The following is an 18,872-nucleotide window of genomic DNA, read 5'->3' on the forward strand; positions in this document are numbered from 1 at the left end:
ATATTACCATATTCTTTTTCATGTAAACCATGCTCTGTCCATGTGAAAGCCCCTTTAGACAAGAGCCTTTTAATCTGGACATGTTACCATTAAAACTGTCATTAAGGTTGCTTTACAAATTTTGTGCATTACATTAATTAAAATCACTTTTAAAGTCACACTAATTTGTTTACTTTTACATTTGAATGTTTTGATACAATTAAATTAATGTGTCTCTTTTCTTTCACTCAAGTATGGTTTTTGCTTTCATTGACTTTTAATTGAGTAAAATTTTGACTGAACCCTATTTAAGTTCAAAACAAAAAATCGAAAATTACATTTTGAACAGACAATGAAGCATTGTTTCAACAAGCGCATTTACATGAATATTCTTAAACCAATTGTGCTCAATAAGCCGGCAATGTGTGTGGCTATGTAAACACGTTAAAACCTTTTCCTTTATCTTGGTATGGTCATAAACGGCTTAAGCAAAAGCTTGACATACCAAGCAAGGCCATTTCTAGGCATAGGTGAACTAAGAGGTCACCTAGGGTGCCACCTGCTGGGGGGGGGTGGTGGTGCCAAAGAGGAGGCTGCTGCCATGCAACACAAACACTCCCCTTAACACCCACACCCTTGAAGAGAACGCCAATAGGGATCTCACCTAGGCACCAGAATGGTCTGAAACGGCCCTGACACAAAGGGAACGTTCCACTTCACTTCAAACATCCACTCGCTTACTCCCCTAAACACTTTTTTTAATTGCCACCGCCATTTTGGAAGTCTGTTCCACTTTGTTAAGTGTGTGAGGGAAGTTTCAGTTAACAGACCCTCAACCCCTTGATTTTGACAGAGGGTCGCAGATATCAACCCCACCCCCACACAACTTTAATGTATGATGAAAGTTCAATTATAATGAGATTTTTCAGCATAATCCTTCTAACTACCTTAAACTAAGTGTTTGTCACACAAGTTAACATTTTCGTTTTTGTAATGCTTGATTAATCCTTTCTAACAATTCTAATATATAATTTTTTTTAACTTATAAGAGATATACATTAAGTAAGCCTCTGAAATTCAAACTAAACTTTACCTAAATCTGTGTTTGCATCAATCTCATTAAAAAAAAAATTCTCAGGTACAAAATTCTATGTCACAAATACATATATTGTGAACACGAATTCGGGCACTGGCAAAGGTGTTCATCCACTGTGCTTACAAACAAATCTAAACTTGAGCGCAAATTTGTAGCAAATTTTCCATTTTCACATGCAAATGAGCTTTTGATTCACCGCAAATGTTTGCCAGAAGTTTTCAGCTCTTTGCCAGTAGTGGTGAACAATGGGCAATTTGCCGTAAGTTTGCTGCAAAGCTCATTTGCACGTGAAAATTATCAGTCGCAAATTTGCGGCCATTTGCAGCAAATCTGCCATGAAATCTCGCTTTTCGTAAGAGTGAACATTGGGACACTTATGACTCAATTACCTGTGACATAGGGCTGGGCGATAAATGATATCGATACATATCATGATAAAGAAAATCCACGCTAAGCTTTTGAGGAATTTTCGATATTTACTACGTGTCACTAAAACACAAGCAGTTTGGCTTTCTCAGGCTGCGTTTCCAATCGGGTGGACGAAATCCGCTCAAAGGCGCTCACAGCGCTAGGAGAGAACTTGCTCCGCACCACTGCCAATCCTACAATCCACCTTGCGAGCATGACCCTCGGCTTTCATAGGAATGAATTGAAAACGCACTCAGCTTCGATCACAAGCGCCAGTGGTAACGGAGGGTCAGACTGGATGAACTTGCTAATGCTAGCTGCCTTGCAAACAATTAGGTTACATCGGATACTGGATTGATTCCATCCAGACTTCATGACAATGGTTGCACTCTCTTATCATCTCTAGCGAAGAGCGCGACAGAACAGCTGTGATGTGGACAACAGCTCTGATCTTTCTGTGCTGTAATCTTGAAAATTGTTCTCTAACAAACATGCTTAATTTCTGCCCTGTCCCGCCCCGCACGCGTTTCCTCTTTTTCCTGCATGTGTGTAGACATAAGTTAACGTGGTTTCAAAGCACCTTTCAGACCATAACTTTTTTCCCTTCTTAATATATCTTTATTAATAAGCATGTTACGAGCCTTTAATAATAAACAAATCGAATAAAACAAAACGATTTCTGTTCTAATTTTGTGAAAATTAATTAGATGTCTGGAATGGATAAGGAAAGACTAAAATTACTAGTTGGTAGACTAGTCTCTCACTTTAATTAAAATATACAAAAGTCAAAAAAAATAATTTTAAAACATTTTCTAAATTTTCTCTCGGGACACCCCTGAACCCACATTCAGCATCATTCCACAGTCACAAGGGCTTCTCTGCCCCATACTTGGGTATCTGAATCTAAAGAAATATACAAAATATTTCATTTTAATGTAAAAATATTCCAACAAATACTGGATTGCAGTCACTATGCTTCAGTACAAACAGTTGATCTTTCATTTTCAATTGCTAAACGGTAAAAGACGGTAAAATTGGTAAAAGATCCCGCAGACCCCACTGTTTTGGCCGTCTCTGGACCCCCTGTGCAGTTTTGTACAGACTATTTTGACTGTTTAGAATTAATTTTTTCTTCTTTTCTTCTAGGGTTGTGCTGATGGACGATATCATCGTCCATCGTGATGGCTGACCAACATCACGATGTAGAGCCACCATCGTGATGCCACGCCTCCTTTTGCGAGTCTTGCTAGTGTGACTCACTAATCCTAGACTCTTCTATAGTTAACCTAAAAACTTTGCAGGGATTGCTCTGTAAATTAAATTGAGAATATAGCTAATGCATATATGCTATTTTAAATACTGTAGTATATGCCAGAGACGTGACGTGTTAGTCTGTGAAAATACCGTGTCAGGCAGGCTGCACAAGTATTGATCTTGACATTGTTAGCTTCTTGTCTTTTTTTACATGTCTTACACTGTACATTTAGATTAAAATATTTTATGTTGTAGGCTACAAGAAAATAGCCTTTATTAATTAATTATTAGTAGTTGTAGTGTCTCAGAAAATCTTGCTCATTGTCACATAGCTCTTGTATACACTGAAGCGGCAGTTTAAGATAAACCCAGACCAGCTGAGCGTCAAATAACTTTTGTCTGGTTAATACTTTTAAAGAAAAATTTCCTTGGCCATAAATCCATAATGTCAAATCAAATGAAAGAAACAAGGTAAATATGAATAACACACATTTATTAAAACATAGAAGAACAACAAATAAAGAACTAGAAAACGGGAACAACACTCAGACCGAAACTCGGCATTAACATTTCACTTATAATTAGCAGCACAATTAACTTCAGCACAGGCTACAAAATAAATTATGTTATTGAAATATTGTAAAGTGGTCATATGAACTACACAAATGAACGTTTAAAAAATAATATGCAAAATCGAATAGCTCCGCAACGGATGGAGAAAAATGCGTAAAGAAGTCTAATATCTTTCACCATAGACCATGTTTAAATTTCGATGTTTCTGGCCAGAAATACCAACATATTCACTTTATCTGGTTTTAATAAGCTTCGGATTGGAGTAACTACACTACCCACTGTGCTGAAGACCCGCTCTGATGGAGTACTGGTAGCACATATGCACAGATATTTCCACGCTAATCTTGCCATGAACGGAAACCTTTTGTCGTTCGTTTTCCACCAAGTCACCAAGTTCCTGCAGGTACATGGTCATTTCTGCCTCGACCTTTTGCTCATCAGTGAGTAAAATAACGAAATTATAGTTTTTAAGTGGAAAATAGTATTTGTGTAAAGAGATATATTAAAATAAAAAGTACACAACTCTTCTTAAATGAAAGCTAAAAAAAAAAAAATGCTTCACGTGTCTTGCAACCTACTGATAAAGCGCCGACGAGTCATTAGTTGGGTTAGTAAAATAACGAAATTATCATTTTTCATATAATTTTTGAAAATTATATGAAATTATATAATCCCCCAGCCCCACCCCACCGACGATATCATCGTCCATCGCGATGTTTTACTGTCAACATCGTCAACTGCCAATTTAGGGGACATCGCCCAACCCTATTTTCTTCCGTCAACTTTGAAATAAAAAAAAGAAAGTGCAATGTGTAAATGTATATCGTGATAAATATCGATATCGAACAATATGAAAAAGATTATCGTGATAACAATTTTGGCCATATCATCCAGCCCTACTGTGACACGTTAACGAGCTCGAGCATTCAAGCGCAGCTGTTATTAATCAGCACCATCGCTGTTTAAATGGACACTATCATTCATTTTCGTTGAAAATATTGAAACGTACAGTTATAATAGATAAATGACATAAATAAAATATATATATATATATATATATATATATATATATATATATATATATATATATATATATATACAGTATAAAGGAGTGCATTTTAAACCTTTTAACAACTTTAATATATAATTGTTTCCCTTTCATTGTGGATGACAGACAAACAACATCTCTTATAAAGTAAAATAAGGCTTTATGTATTTTATATACATTTACACTTGAGAGACTTCAGAAGACATGATAATGTTTCTGGTAAGGGAACATAATGAGAAATGATGCTCCTTGGTTTTTAGGGTGCATTGTGGGATTTTGTAGGGAGTAAACGTTTCAGTGCACTGGAAAGATTTTGCGAATGAGACAGCCCTTAATATGGCCGACACACTGATCTGAACTAAGGAACTGATTGAAATGTACCCAATATGATTCCACAGATTGGCATCAGCCCTCAACATGTTCCAAGTGATCAGGGTTTAGGGTGTTCCAGTTATACCCATTGCATGGGTTCTGCCAGTAGTGAGCACTCACACAACATAAGCAATGACATTCATCCGAGTCCGTGAGACGGAAGGAAGGGCATAAAAATTTGAAGTGGAATGCAACCCAAGATTTATGCCAGTTAATGTTTACCACTATGAAACATCATCATTTCTTCAAATAACACTTATTAAGCATTTGGCCACTGAAGACACAAGTTTGTTAAGTTTAGAAAGTGGAATTTTCCCCCATTCATCCATTGTGCAGGTCTTTAGCTGAACAATTGTACTGGGTCATTGTTGCTGGATGGTGTGCTTAATAATGTGCTACACTTTCTCAATTGGTGACAGGGCAGGACTGCAGGCAGGCCAATCTAGCACCTGCAATCTCTGTTTATAAAGCCATGCACTTGTAATCGGGCAGTATGTGGTTTGAAGTTGTCCTGCTGGAAAATGCAGGGACGTCCCTGGAAAAGACTAGATGGCAGTATACTGTATGTTGCTCCAATATTTGTACATATCTGTCTGCATTCACAGATGTGAGAATTACCCATGCCCTGGGCACTGACACACCCTTGGCCCATAAAGACACTGGCATTTGGACCTGACACTAATAACAGCTTGGATGGTCCTTTTCCTCTTTGGCCCAGATAACACAACAGCTGTATTTTTCAAAAACGATTGGAAATGTGGACTCGTCAGACCACAAAACACGGTTCCACTGTTCTACTTTCCATCTAAGATGAGACCGAGCCCAGAGAAGTCAGCAGCGCTTCTGGACAGTTTTGATGTAGGGCTTCTCCTTTGCATAGCAAAGTCATAACTTGCATCTGTGGATGCAGCGGCGAGTGGTGTTGACTAACAAGGTTTACTTAAGTTATCCCAAGCATTCATGATATCCATTACAGATTAAGTTTTTTAAGACAGTGATGTCTGAAGGATCAGAGATTTTGCACATTCAGAAGTGGTTTTTGACTTGCCCTTTACGCACTGATATTTGACCAGATTCCTTGAAACCTTTAACAATATTGTGCACTGTAGATGGTGAAATACCCAATATCCTTCCCATTTGTCTTTGCTGAATGTTATTCTCATAGTGCAGGATTATTTGCTGAAGCATCTGTTGGTAAATTGACAAGCCTTGAATAATCCTTGCTCTTGAAGGACTAGGCTGTTTCTGGAGGGTCCTTATATAGTATACAGTATTATGACACAATTGCCTCACCTATTTAACATCTCCTGTTTCACATTGCCTTGTTCTTTCAACTCGTCAAATTGTTATTGATTTTAAATTTCCAGTCGAAACTTTTTTGGAGTGTGTTGCAATCATCTGATTTAAATTACTGTACTGTACTGAAATTCACTTGGTAAAGCGTCATATTATATGTAGTTGTGGTGCTTTCAATATAGCAAGGGGTGAATATAATTTACAAATCACTCTTTTTTGTTTTTATTAGTATTTTTCATATTGTCCCAACTTTTTCAGAATTGGAGTTGTAGATCAAATCTCATGTAAATGCGTTTTTCTTGCTTTGTCAGGTTTTTTCATTATGCTGATTTTGAGAGTTATCAGCGTATTTGGTACATATTGGCATACTGCATTTCAGTATATTGGTTTACTGTATTACAGTAAAAAAAGATGTTGACCAATTTCTTAAATTAAAATTAGCAAAAATGAAAGGCAGTACCTAGGGAGTACTACTATGATGTGTAAATAGTTTACAAAAATAAATTAATAAATAGGCGTAATTTTCTACATATGCAAAACATAATTTATTTGTTTCTTTTGATTTTGTTGTCTAATAGGACCAGGGCTGTGTTCCCCAAAGCAAGTTGATCGTAGAGACCACTGGCTCCAATGGGTTCTACGATCTACTTACAATGCATTTGGAAAATGCAGCACAGGACATTTTCATGACAGAGACAACTTTTCCAAGATCCAATGAATTCCATGACTTCCATTTAAAATGAAATCCCATCCTAAATTTTTTTCTCATTAAATATCTTGTTTCACGCAGAAATACTGTATGTCACATAGTGAAAATATGACAGAGAGACAGAGACAGAGTCAGAGAGAGAGAGAGAGAGAGAGAGAGAGAGAGAGAGAGAGAGAAAGAGAGAGTAAGAGATACAGTAATAACAGAGAGATAGTATGTTAAGTGCTTCATTATTGTCCCCGGCAACCTGCCTGTGACGGTTGGTTGTCATATCGCTCACCGATGGTGGCACTTACTATGTGCTGTCTAACAGCCCCTATTAAACATTAACATTCAGACAAGGGCACAGACAGAGCCAGGCACCCAGAGCAGACAGTCAAACACATACACACGGATACACACACACTACTTACTATATAAACAAACAACCTGATTGGAAAGAAGAATACAGACCGAGAGAGACAGAGATCAAGGAAAAGGAAGATGTTTGTTCTAACAATTAAATGGCTGATGCAACCAGATTAACATCAATATTTAAAGTATGTCTTTTTTAATTTTCCAGATTTCAGTGTAACCAGTAGTAAATAGGACCCACTTGCGATAAAAGCAGCCATTTGGCTTAATAGTCTCATTTTGTGTGTGTGCGTGCATGTGCGTTGAAACAGGCATAAAACAGGAAGGAAATGGTTTAATGGACCACTCCGTGCATTTCAACCTGCTGCTCTGATAGTCCCATCACAGAGTTGAATGCATCACATGACTTACATTTGAGGATAGAATAGCAAAAAATGATTCTATTTATATCCCTGAAATATGATTGAATGTGATTACAGATACATGTAAGTGCAAGTGTCTCTGTGTTGTGTGCATGTGTGTGTCTTACATAATAAATATACTAATCTAGTTGAGTGTCATCGTGCCTTGCAGATTTACTCAAATCCCCTCAACAGCAGGAAGAGGAAATCAGGCCATAGACGAGCAGTGACCTTGTTGTGCTGGTCACATGTTGCGTGGTGGTGACTAAACAGAATATCAGTGCAGATCAATGTAATCAACAGATATTGCAGACATCAGTACTTAAGTGACATCTGCACTAAAAGTGAGAGATTTGCAGTGATTAGACAGACAGATAGAATTAACAAACAGCAACAGATGAATAAACCGTTACATTTTTAAGGAGTTTTCTAAAACCCCAAGATAAATTAAGGTAATAAACACCTGGCCCACATGAGTGTTCTTATTTTTAGACAGATCCTATCAACACTGTATAAATTAAAAACAGCATCATCCCTTAAAACCCTGCTGCTGCTGCTACTGTTGTGGGCTTATCCACCCCATCAAACACATGTTGGGAGAAGACTAACCTGCCATAATAAACTTGAGTTGTCAAAACACAAAAAGTGTCAAATTGTCCAAATATTTTCAATACAATAAGAAAATATTTCTACATTAATCCAGATACATTTGAGACACACTCCACCCACACTGCCATTTTCAAGTGTTTTCCAAAAGTTGCTCATCCACACTGAAACATAAGAAAACGCTTAATTCCTGTACTGCGCATGTGAAAAATCTCTGTTGCATGTACGGTCGGAAATGCAACTGCTCTCGTGTTCCATCGCCGGACACCAATTCCGAGTAAAGCCTTTGAAAGAATGCAATGTAAATGTTGTAATTTTTAACAAAGCTGTTAAACAGTATCAGGCACAACAGCACCGCTATAACACGGCCACCATCATGATTGTTTTGGTTGAAGCGATCATATGACAACAAATAATTATGTATTTTCAGAAATATCAGTTTTATCAGTCCACACTACAACACAAAGACAGTGTTTTCAAATGTATCCACTTGGGAGAGCATTTTCAAAAAGCTCTGTTTTCACTGACCAAAACGCTGTCTCAATGTGGACGGAAGATCAAAATGTACAGAAAAAGGTGTGTTTTCAAATGAAAACGTATTAGTGTGGACATGGCCTAAAATATACTTAGATATATTTTGATGGGGGGGAGGCGCTAACGAGGGGTGGAGTTTTGGCAGATATAGTGCAGTACTAAAGCCTGGTTTAAACCTGGTTTATAAGGCCATAACATATCAGATGCAGAAAACGTGGCGCATAGCTGCCAATTTCCCTCGTTAAGGAAGCCTTTTGTGCTGTCGAGGCAATGCTCACATCACGGTTTCAGGGGCAGCCATTGCCAAAGTTATAATCAACAAGAAATCCATTGCGCCAATTCACCTACACATACCAACAGCAGCAGTAGACTTGCAATGTCTGTGAGAGAAGAATTCTGCACCTAATTCCTCACCTCATGGAGAAATGCCCTTGCAAACACACTGCTGTATATTTTAGATGCAGTTGGACCAAACAGATTTTAAACTAGGCTCACTTAGGGCTGGGCGATAAATCGATTTTATCGATTAACTCGAATTTGACGTTTAAAGAAAATCGGGCGATTTGTTTTTAATGAAAATCGGTTTTCTCTTTAACTTCCACCACCGACGCTCCCCTTAGGCTTCCGTAGTTCAGAATGGGCTCGCTCAGCGCGTCCTCCGCTCTCGTTACAGCCACACAGACAACATGGCAGTTAACAAGGATAAGCTCGTTCCAAAGAAAGGCTCGGTTTCATCGGTTGTTTGGAATTGGTTCGCTTTTTTGGTGTCAGACGCACAACAAATAACGCCACATTGCAAAGTGTGTTTAAAAGCTGTTGCTACCAAAGGTAGCAGCACAACAAATTTATTCCAGCATCTTAAACAGAGGCATGCAGCCGAGCGGGAGGTGTGTGCTTCTCAACGAAACGAACAAGACCGCAGTTCAAACACAGACACACCAGCAAAAAAACAAACTACGGTCTTAGAAAGATTTTCGAACTGTATCCCCTATGACAAGAAAGGGCCCGGTGGAAAACAATCACGGATTCAGTGGCGAAATATATAGCAAGAGATATGGTGCCCATATACACTGTGGAAAAGCCGGGGTTTATTAACATGCTTAAAGTTGTCGACCCCAGGTATGTGCTACCAAGCCGCAAATATTTTGCCGAAGTTGCCTTGCCTCGCCTGTACAACAGTACTCGTGAAAAGATCGCTAGAGAGCTGGAGGGTGTGTCGTTTTACTCCGCCACAACGGACCTGTGGTCCAGTCGAACGATGCAGCCCTATATGAGTTTGACTGTGCATTATATTGACGACTGGACTCTGCTGGCGTCTGCCTTCAAACAGCGTACTTTCCCGATGACCATACAGGTGAAATAATTGCGCAGGGGCTAAAAGATGCTTTGACTTCATGGAACCTTGATGAAGAACAACTCATCTGTATGACAACAGACAGCGGCACCAACATATTAAAAGCTCTGAGAGACAATGAGTGGCCCAACCTCCAGTGCTTTGGACATAAACTGCACAACGCTATAGGTAAGAGTCTAATGGCTATGCATTCAAGTGATGTTGATTTTGTTTTACACATGAACAGGCCAGCCCAATTATTACATGTTGTAATTAATGCAATTTAATGAAATCAAAACATATTGCACAAAATGAACATGCATGATTAATCATAATTGTGTGTGTATTATTGTGTGTGTGTGTGTGGTGTGTGTGTGTGTGTGTGTGTGTGTGTGTGTGTGTATGGTGTGTGTGTGTGTATATGGTGTGTGTGTATTGTGTGTGTGTGTGTGTGTGTGTGTGTGTGTGTGTGTGTGTGTGTGTGTGTGTGTGTGTGTGTGTGTGTGCGCCCTTAGTGTGCATTAATAACATGTGGAAATGTGAAAGACTTGTTTTGACACTGACCAATAGTGACACTAAAAATAGTTTTCTTTGTTTTTCTTTATTTATTTATTGTAAAGAGAATGGTGTGAAAGACCCACGAATCGATCGTGCCATTGGGGTTTGTAAAAGGCGGTTGCTGCCTTTTCCTATAGTTGGAAAAAAGAAGAGAGATGGGTGAAGTACAGGCTGAGCTTGGTCTACCCAGTCATCAGCTGGTAACGGAGTCCCCAACCAGATGGGGTTCACGTCAAAAGATGATGGAGAGATTTCTTGAACAGGAGAAGGCCATAGTCCGTGTCCTGGGGTCCGACAAGAAATGCCGTCATCTTGTCCCCACTTGGCAAGATATTGAAGTTTTAGAGTCCGTAAATAAAGCTATCAAGCCACTCCAAGAATTTACAAACGCCCTGTCTGGGGAGGCTTATGTCAGTGTCTCCTACATTAAACCGGTACTGCATTTGTTCAAAACCAATCTCCTACAGCCAGAGGAGGAAGACACTGAACTCACTAAAACAATAAAAAGAAACATAATGCAGTATCTTGATGACAAATACAGCGACCCTGTGAAGAATGAACTCTTGGACATGTCCTCACTGATGGACCCCAGGTTCCGTACAACCTATATTGACCCCGACAAGGTGGAACAAATCAAAAAAAGAGCTGTCACTGAGCTGATGTCTCTGCCTGCTGAAAAAAGTATGCCTCAGCAGTCTGGTCCAGCTGTGCAGGTGTGCCAAGGAGAAGCACATCCTCCGCCCAATAAGAAAATGACTTTAGCTGCTTTCTTCAAGAAGAATGTGCCAGAGCCATCTTCTCACCAACCAGAGGAAGTGAAAGTAGAGACAGAGCTGGCAACCTACCTACTGACCCCTGAGGTTGACCCAGACACTGATCCACTTCAGTGGTGGAAACGTCACGAACCAAACTTCCCAAGGCTCAGTAATCTGGCCAAAAAATACTTGTCTGTCCCTGCTACAAGTGCCCCATCAGAGAGGCTTTTCAGTGTGGGAGGGGGAATTGTTACATGTAACCGGGCATGCCTCAAGCCAGAGGTAGTAGACAGACAGGCTTGTCTTCCTGGCTAAAAATGCATAAAAGAAGAATGTTGAAACTAAAGTAATGGATGCAGATGTTTCATTTTGTTTACAATTTCAGGGATTCAGAACAACTGTTGAAAGTTGTGTTTGCACTTTATGAATACCACTGTTAAAAGTATGTATTTTTGTAATACATCTAATTTTGTCATTTTTGTTACATTTATTTGACCAAAAGTGTTTTATCAAAGAGGGACACACAAATTTTATTTTTTATTTTTATTTTAAGTTATTTTGAAAGTGCATTGTGTCACTGTAAGTTTGAAGTTATTAGAAAACTGATAAGCTAGCTACATTTTCACTGTTTACAATGGCAGGGCCTGCCATCTCGTTTACAAGCATGTTTTGAGGCTTGTTTCCTGTTACACTTATGCCCCAAGGGGACATTAAGATTAAACTGCATAAGGGAAAATCAGAACAAAATAAAGAGTATATTTGTTTTGAGCAATTTCTTTGTCGATTGTAGTTTGTTTTTAAATAGAAATAAAAAAATCGATTAAAATCGAAAATCGGGTTTGGTGTGAAAAAATCGGAGATTTTTTTTTTAAGCCATATCGCCCAGCCCTAGGCTCACTGTATTTTTAAGGGTGCTTTGACACTTGATTCGATTGCTTGGACCAAACCCGAGTTTGTTCCCTCCCCCTCCCCTTGCCCCTGCTGATCTCTGATCACATCATATTTTTTGGATCCGAACCATGGTCCGATTACATCATCAACATGAGTACAAGCAGCAGCTGTTTACTACTGTAGGCAACAACTCAAGAAGACATCATTTTACATCATCAATAAGGATTCACTTCTGCGATTTGGTACAATAGCATTCATATTAGCAGGTAGCTGCACCAGAGTTCACATGAACCGTACCCCAGACCACCATTTCAAACTTGGGTGCGCACCTAAAGTGCTAGTGTGAAAGCACCCTAACTGTTCATATAATTCACAATACTGAACCAGAGACTATTTAGCAGAGACAGGCCACTTCTATTCAAATGAATGGGAGAAATTGGAACACCCAACCAAGGGAGACTTATATCTCTGCAGAACAAAAATGGGCTTTTCCCAATCAGTGGGCATTTTCAAACCATTGAGATTCCCTACTTTCATTGGATAGTTTAGAAATGCCCATCCTGGTTTGGAAACGCCCACTGATGTCTACACTGAGATTTCCTACCTTTAGTGGACAGTTTAGAAGTGCCCATCCTGGTTTGGAAATGCCCACTGATTTCTACACTGAGATTCCCTAATTTTATTGGATAAGAAAGGCCCATCCCAGTTTGAAAACACCCATTAATGTTCTGCAAAGATCTATACTTCAACCAAGGAGCTCTAGAGCCCAATGGTCAACTGATGTAAAAAAGAAGTCCCACCTTACAGGTAAAAGAGCCAATCACCTTTTAGGAACAGACATCGCCTGTCAATCAACTTGAGAACGCGCTTGCACATTAGCTATACAATTCTGGATAATTGCTTTTTTTAGCATAAAATGAGGTACAGAAGCACAACTTATGATACCAGTTTTGTCAGACTTTACTGCTGATTTAAAATAAGCTCTTTGATCTTGACCAACCGTTTTTGAGATTTTGGTGTTCCCTATTCAAGTTGATGGGAGCTACACTGACATGACTGGAAATAGTCTCCTGGGAGCGTTCCAAAGATGGCCAACAGTGGACTAACTTGCTAGAAAGACTTTGACTGAACTCACAGTTCTGTTCGGTTAACGATTTTTTTAATAGCCTGAATCAAGAAAAGTTAAGATTGAAAGTTTTTTTAAATTAATATTACTTTAAATACTAAAAGTCTAAAAGTCTAAAGTGAATATTTTAAAGTGAGAATGGCACACTAGGTGACTGCCTAGGTCGCCTTTGAATAGAAATGGCCCTGTGTGTTTGTGTGTGCCTGCCTGTGTATGTGCATGCCCAATAGATTCTTTCATGTTTTTGAGCTGCTTGGCCCCCTTCACTGGTGTTTCACAACACCGATGTATGAGGATGTTTCACACACTACTGTGGTGTGTGTGTGTGTGTATGTTCATGAAAGATTTTTTAAACCATCCAACCTTCTACTAACCTTAAAACAAGTGCCCATGAAAAAGAGATATGTGAGGTGCTGTGAACAAAAAGACTGGAACAATCTATCGGAGGGGGGGGGGGGGACACACAAACCAAAGGAGACAGGCGGACCATCACACCCCTGTGAGGACACAAATCTTATTAAAATGGCTGCCAAGAGGTGACATGATGGCCAGCATTGACTTAAAGCTCTGAGATGCATGACCAGACAGAATCCTGTATGCATGTGTGCGTGTGTGTGTGTGTGTGAGAGAGAGAGAGAAAGAAAGAGAGAGAGATAAAGAGATTGTGAGAGAATCCTGCCTTTATCTCGTTCCCTTTCCCCTTCTATCTCTATCCTTTACATCCAAACATCACACAGATCTGAGTTATCTTGCTCAGATCACTAAACACCTGGATAGGTTCTGTTTATCCCTCAGCTAAATGCTTCCATGACAATACCATACACACACACACACACACACCTCACAGCCTGATCCAAGCATAAATGAATTGGATGAACTGCTCTGAATATACAGATGTGCCAGGGCAGAGGGCGGGGCCGGGTCGTGATCATACACACCCGGTCCCTTATCAGGCTCATCAAGCCTCCTATAGCGATAAAGATCGACTGCGGAGGATTGTGCAGGAGATAGAGATAGATAGTTTACGGACATGTCCGTCATGTGTGTTTGTGTCTTCTGTTTCAGTTTATTATTAAACTATTATTTATGTTGAAAAGCCGGTTCTCGCCTCCTCCTTTCCATTGATCCCTTTACACTGGTGCCATCCGGGAAGGAGGAGGGATAGGTCGTAGTAGAATTCTCTCCACTACCGTGGAGAAGTGGCGAGGAACAAGCTACGGCGTATCAGAGAACTGGCGATTAAGTGTTTTTTTTTATCTCTCTCTCCTCTCTCACTGCTGCGCCGCGTTGACCTTTTCCCTCTGGTTGAAATTTTACAGTGTTTTCTTTTTTTGGGGGGTACTACACTGTTACAGGAAATACCCCCATTTAATTATTTCTGTTTCCCTCCCCTTGTCCCCTCCTTCGTCCAGGTAGACTGGGATGACCTGCCAGCAGACGGGGCAAAAAGGCACGCCCATCCCCAGGGAAAGGGGGGTTACATCATGCCGGGGGCTCCCCTGCCTGAGAGAATGAGGGAGGAATGTGGCAGGGCGGAGGGTGGGGCCGGGTCATGATCATACACACCCGGTCCCTTATCAGGCTCATCAAGCCTCCGAGAGGGATAAAGGTTGACTGCGGAGGATTGTGCGGGAGAGAGAGATAGTTTACGGACATGTCCGTCATGTGTGTTTGTGTCTTCTGTTTCAGTTTATTATTAAAGTATTATTTATGTTGAAAAGCCGGTCCTCGCCTCCTCCTTTCCATTTATCCCTCTACTACAGATTATTGGCAAACTGAAAGAATGCAGAGGTAAATATGGTGTACACAGTCATTACACATCAGATCAACACATGGAGATTCAAGAGCCTGGTGTCCAACTCACTCTCTTTGGCCCAGTTCAGCCCATCTGTTACACAGGGTATGAGACCATCCCACACACAGACATACACACATAGTTCTGTACTGTATGCATCTACAAACATATGTTTGGGTTCTCCATCTTGACTCAATGCTCTTCCAAGGCATCACAAACCCACATGTACAACATATTCGCGTGGAACACATGCGCACAGGCTCATATATTCTCTAATGACAAGGCCTCCTGCCTGTCTGTCTTTTATCAGTCCATTGAAATCAATTAGAGCTCATTGATCGACTGCTGCTCTATGAATAAACAAGATATGCTGTCTGGTACTGAGAGTATATAAGCATATTGCATTCATACACACAAACATGCTATTTATAAAGCTATACAGCATAGAGTCTGAAAAACACATTCCTTTGCTCGAGCACAGTTTAAAGGGTCCAGTTTTTAGCTGGTTAAAAATTGTAATTCTTGCAGAAACAAATCTGTCCAACACAAGGACAGTCACTGCATCCATCCATTACTCCCAAATTACATATTGAGCTACATATCTACATATAGCAAGAGAGAGAGAGACTTTGAGAGAAAGCGAGGGTTCAGCATTCCCTGATCACAGAACAGAGCTCTTCTGTCTCTTCTCAATTCTGCTATCCACTAGGTTTGGAATGCCCACACCAGGACAGCATATAAATGTGGCCCATTCTTTCAGTATGTGTGTGTGAGTGTGTATGTGTGTGTGTTGTAGCCTGCTTCTGTTCTGACCTCTGCTCCCATCAGATGTTCAGCACATCAGCGAACCAGCAATTACTTGTTGTTGATATATGGTGATAAGAACAGTATATGTAAGGTTATGGGATAGAATCTAGTTCGTACAGTATAAAAACCATTATGTCTATTGAGAGTCCTCATAACCAACGCGTGTGTGTGTGTGTGTGTGTGTGTGTGTGTGTGTGTGTATGTGTGAGTGTGTGTGTGTGTGTGTGAGAGAGAGAGAGAGAGAGAGAGAGAGAGAGAGATTGTGAGATTGCGATTATGTGTTGCAGAAAGACTCTGAGAAAGATACTTTCGCCCAGAGTGAATCTTTTCTATTTATTTATTTATTTATTACAGCAACAATTTGACAATGTTTCAAACACACTTAAAGGGATAGTTCACCCAAAAATGAAAATTCTCTGTGAAGAATGTGTATGATTTTCTTCTGCAGAGCACAAATGAATATACAATTTCTGGCCACCATTCACTTGTATTGAATGGACCAACATAGCTGAAATATTCTTCAAAAAATAGATGTTTATGTTCTGCAGAAGAAAGTCATACACATGTTATGAGGGTGAGTAAATAATTACAGAATTTTCATATTTGGGTGAACTATCCCTTGAACTCCGTGGGGATAGAAAAGGAGATCCAAGCATATGAAAACATAATAAAAAAATATTACCTCTTGACGTATTTAAATGGGTCAATGTGTAGGCCACTATAATTTTTCCGACACGCGCAAACATGCACGCGAAAGTACCATCCGCGCCCCCGTTTTGCTCCAATTCAAACGAGGCGCCTCACACTCTGGATTTCGGAAAAGCGGGTGCGTTCATAACAGGTTGCTTGTACAGCGCAAAACCGCACAGTTTTAAAAACTAAACATCAACATCGATTTACATGTGTACTTACGCTGTTTTTAAATGAAAACCATGCCGTTTGCAGCTCAAATGACACGAACGAGCAGTGAATTAAACACTGACCAACTGAATTTATGACATCTTCATAAATCTATATGGAAATGCTTACCTGGGAATGAGCTGCAGGCAGAAATCGGCGGTTTGTGTATATTGAGATCTACGTGTATTTCCTCGTTTTCTCAGTTGTTGTCACCGCAATTCCATCAGCCCGATCTGCATTCTCTCATATTCAGCGTCTCTGAATAAACCACAAGAATTTCCCGTTGTCCGAGCAGAAAATAGCAAAAAATGCTTCACGTCTTCTTCCGACAACACCCCGACATCAGAGACATTCATAAGAAACCATTTCAAAAGTGGAGAATTGCGTGCGTACGCCGCTCCATCAACCGAAACCTCCACATAAACGAAGTCTAGTTTGATTCGTGCGTTGAATTTATTGTTTGGAAACGACAGCCTGTTTCTCCCATCACATCATAAAGGGAGGAAATAAAGAGAAGGGAATACGAACTCACTTCTACGACCTGTTTTTTTTCCCGCTCTATTTGCCTAGCCAACACTCTTTTCGTTTAACCGTATTTGACGCGAGATATCCCGGTTTTCCCGGCTGATTCCACGTGCTGACTACAGTAGCGAAGTCCCAGATTTACTCTGTAAGCATCTTCAGCACCTGATTCCTGCTGCGGAAGGCGGCCATGGTGATCACCGGCTCCGGTGCCCCGCGACAACAATTGCTACAGTGATTTGCATTGGGAGATATGTGCGCTCTCTCTCTCTCTCTCTCTCTCTCTCTCTCTCTCTCTCGTGCGCGTTCACGCTCTCTCTGAGATGCTCTGTATCAAGCTGCTCTGTCGCTGTGAAAACCCGCGCATTCCACACACCGGCCTCTCAGCATCCCTGCATTCCTTTATGGTGCATCTCTGCTGGACACGGTTCTGTCAAGAAGGTTGAATTTTATGATACGATACGTTAGATTTATCTCTCTCCTTACTCGCTCACGTTGTCATCCTCAGCTCTGCATCAGAATGACGTCAGGGCATTTTAAAGTGGCAGAAGCCCAATCTCCATCACACGATCTCACCCGCGCCGGAATGGTGAACCTTCTTTTAAATAGTTATCTAGAAATGTGCATTATATATTTTTTTATTATAATTGTATTTATTTAATTTATGGTTGCACTCTTAAGACTTATTATAAAGGGAAATAAATAGAAACATTTGCTAATTTGGGGGGGCAACTAAAAAATATTTTAGTGTTTATATATTGACTTGCTGTGGGTATGATCTGAAAGCATGGTTTGATTTTGAGCACAGATTAAATGGTTTTGAGGCGATTGTTTGGTTTTGCCTGAAGAGTCATGGGTTGGTTTAGAGTTTACAGTTTTCCCCAATTGTTTACTCACTAAAATCGGAAACGTGAAACTCATGTACCAAATCCCTAAACCAAGTCTGCAAAATTGAAAGCATAATTCCTGCTTTACACTCAGTTTTCAATTCTATATCAGACTTTTTGCAAAACACTACACACAGTTCTCTACAGTAGGCACAGCATTCAAAATTAAAATCTCTTTAGTCCCTTTGGAAAGCAACGGCAATCACAATGCCAAGCTCTATACACCAATTGGCAACACCCACTCCTCACAGGTGTAAACACTAGTTGCTGAATTGTTCACTTAGAAATCAGAGCTTTAGCACTATAAAATGCCACAGATGAGCTCTCCTGTTTTGAAAGAAAATGGAAGTCAATGGTGAAGCAAGAGCTAGAGGTGAAGGAGTGAGTGTAAGAGGATGAGGAAGGACAGATGTCTCAGATGAGATCAGGGCCACATTGGTTGACCATGTGCTCAACCATGGATTGAGTATGAGGGAGGCTAGGCAGAGAGTTCAGACCAACTTGAGCCACTACACGGTTGCATCTATAATATGTACATTCAGAAATGAGAACCGCTGAGTTTCCTACCATCTACACTATGCTCTTTATGTATTGGGCTTGTATTGGACCGTGTATTACAGCGCAACCGAATACGGATGAAACAGGTCTAGAGGTTGCAATTTGAGCAA

General features: G+C 40.1%; 1 protein-coding gene across 2 annotated transcripts in view; it reads right to left on the reverse strand.

The window, feature by feature from the left end:
* LOC127623700 (neuroligin-2-like) overlaps nt 1-17,714 on the reverse strand; it is a 275,308-nt gene extending 257,594 nt beyond the window's left edge. For both annotated transcript variants that reach the window (XM_052098278.1, XM_052098198.1), the window contains exon 1: nt 16,925-17,714. The gene's annotated coding sequence lies outside the window, so the exon portion shown is untranslated. The remainder of the gene's footprint in view (nt 1-16,924) is intronic.
* Nucleotides 17,715-18,872: the final 1,158 nt, after the last annotated feature.

Source organism: Xyrauchen texanus, chromosome 1 (genome assembly GCF_025860055.1).
Source record: "Xyrauchen texanus isolate HMW12.3.18 chromosome 1, RBS_HiC_50CHRs, whole genome shotgun sequence".
Taxonomy (NCBI): Eukaryota; Metazoa; Chordata; class Actinopteri; order Cypriniformes; family Catostomidae; genus Xyrauchen; species Xyrauchen texanus.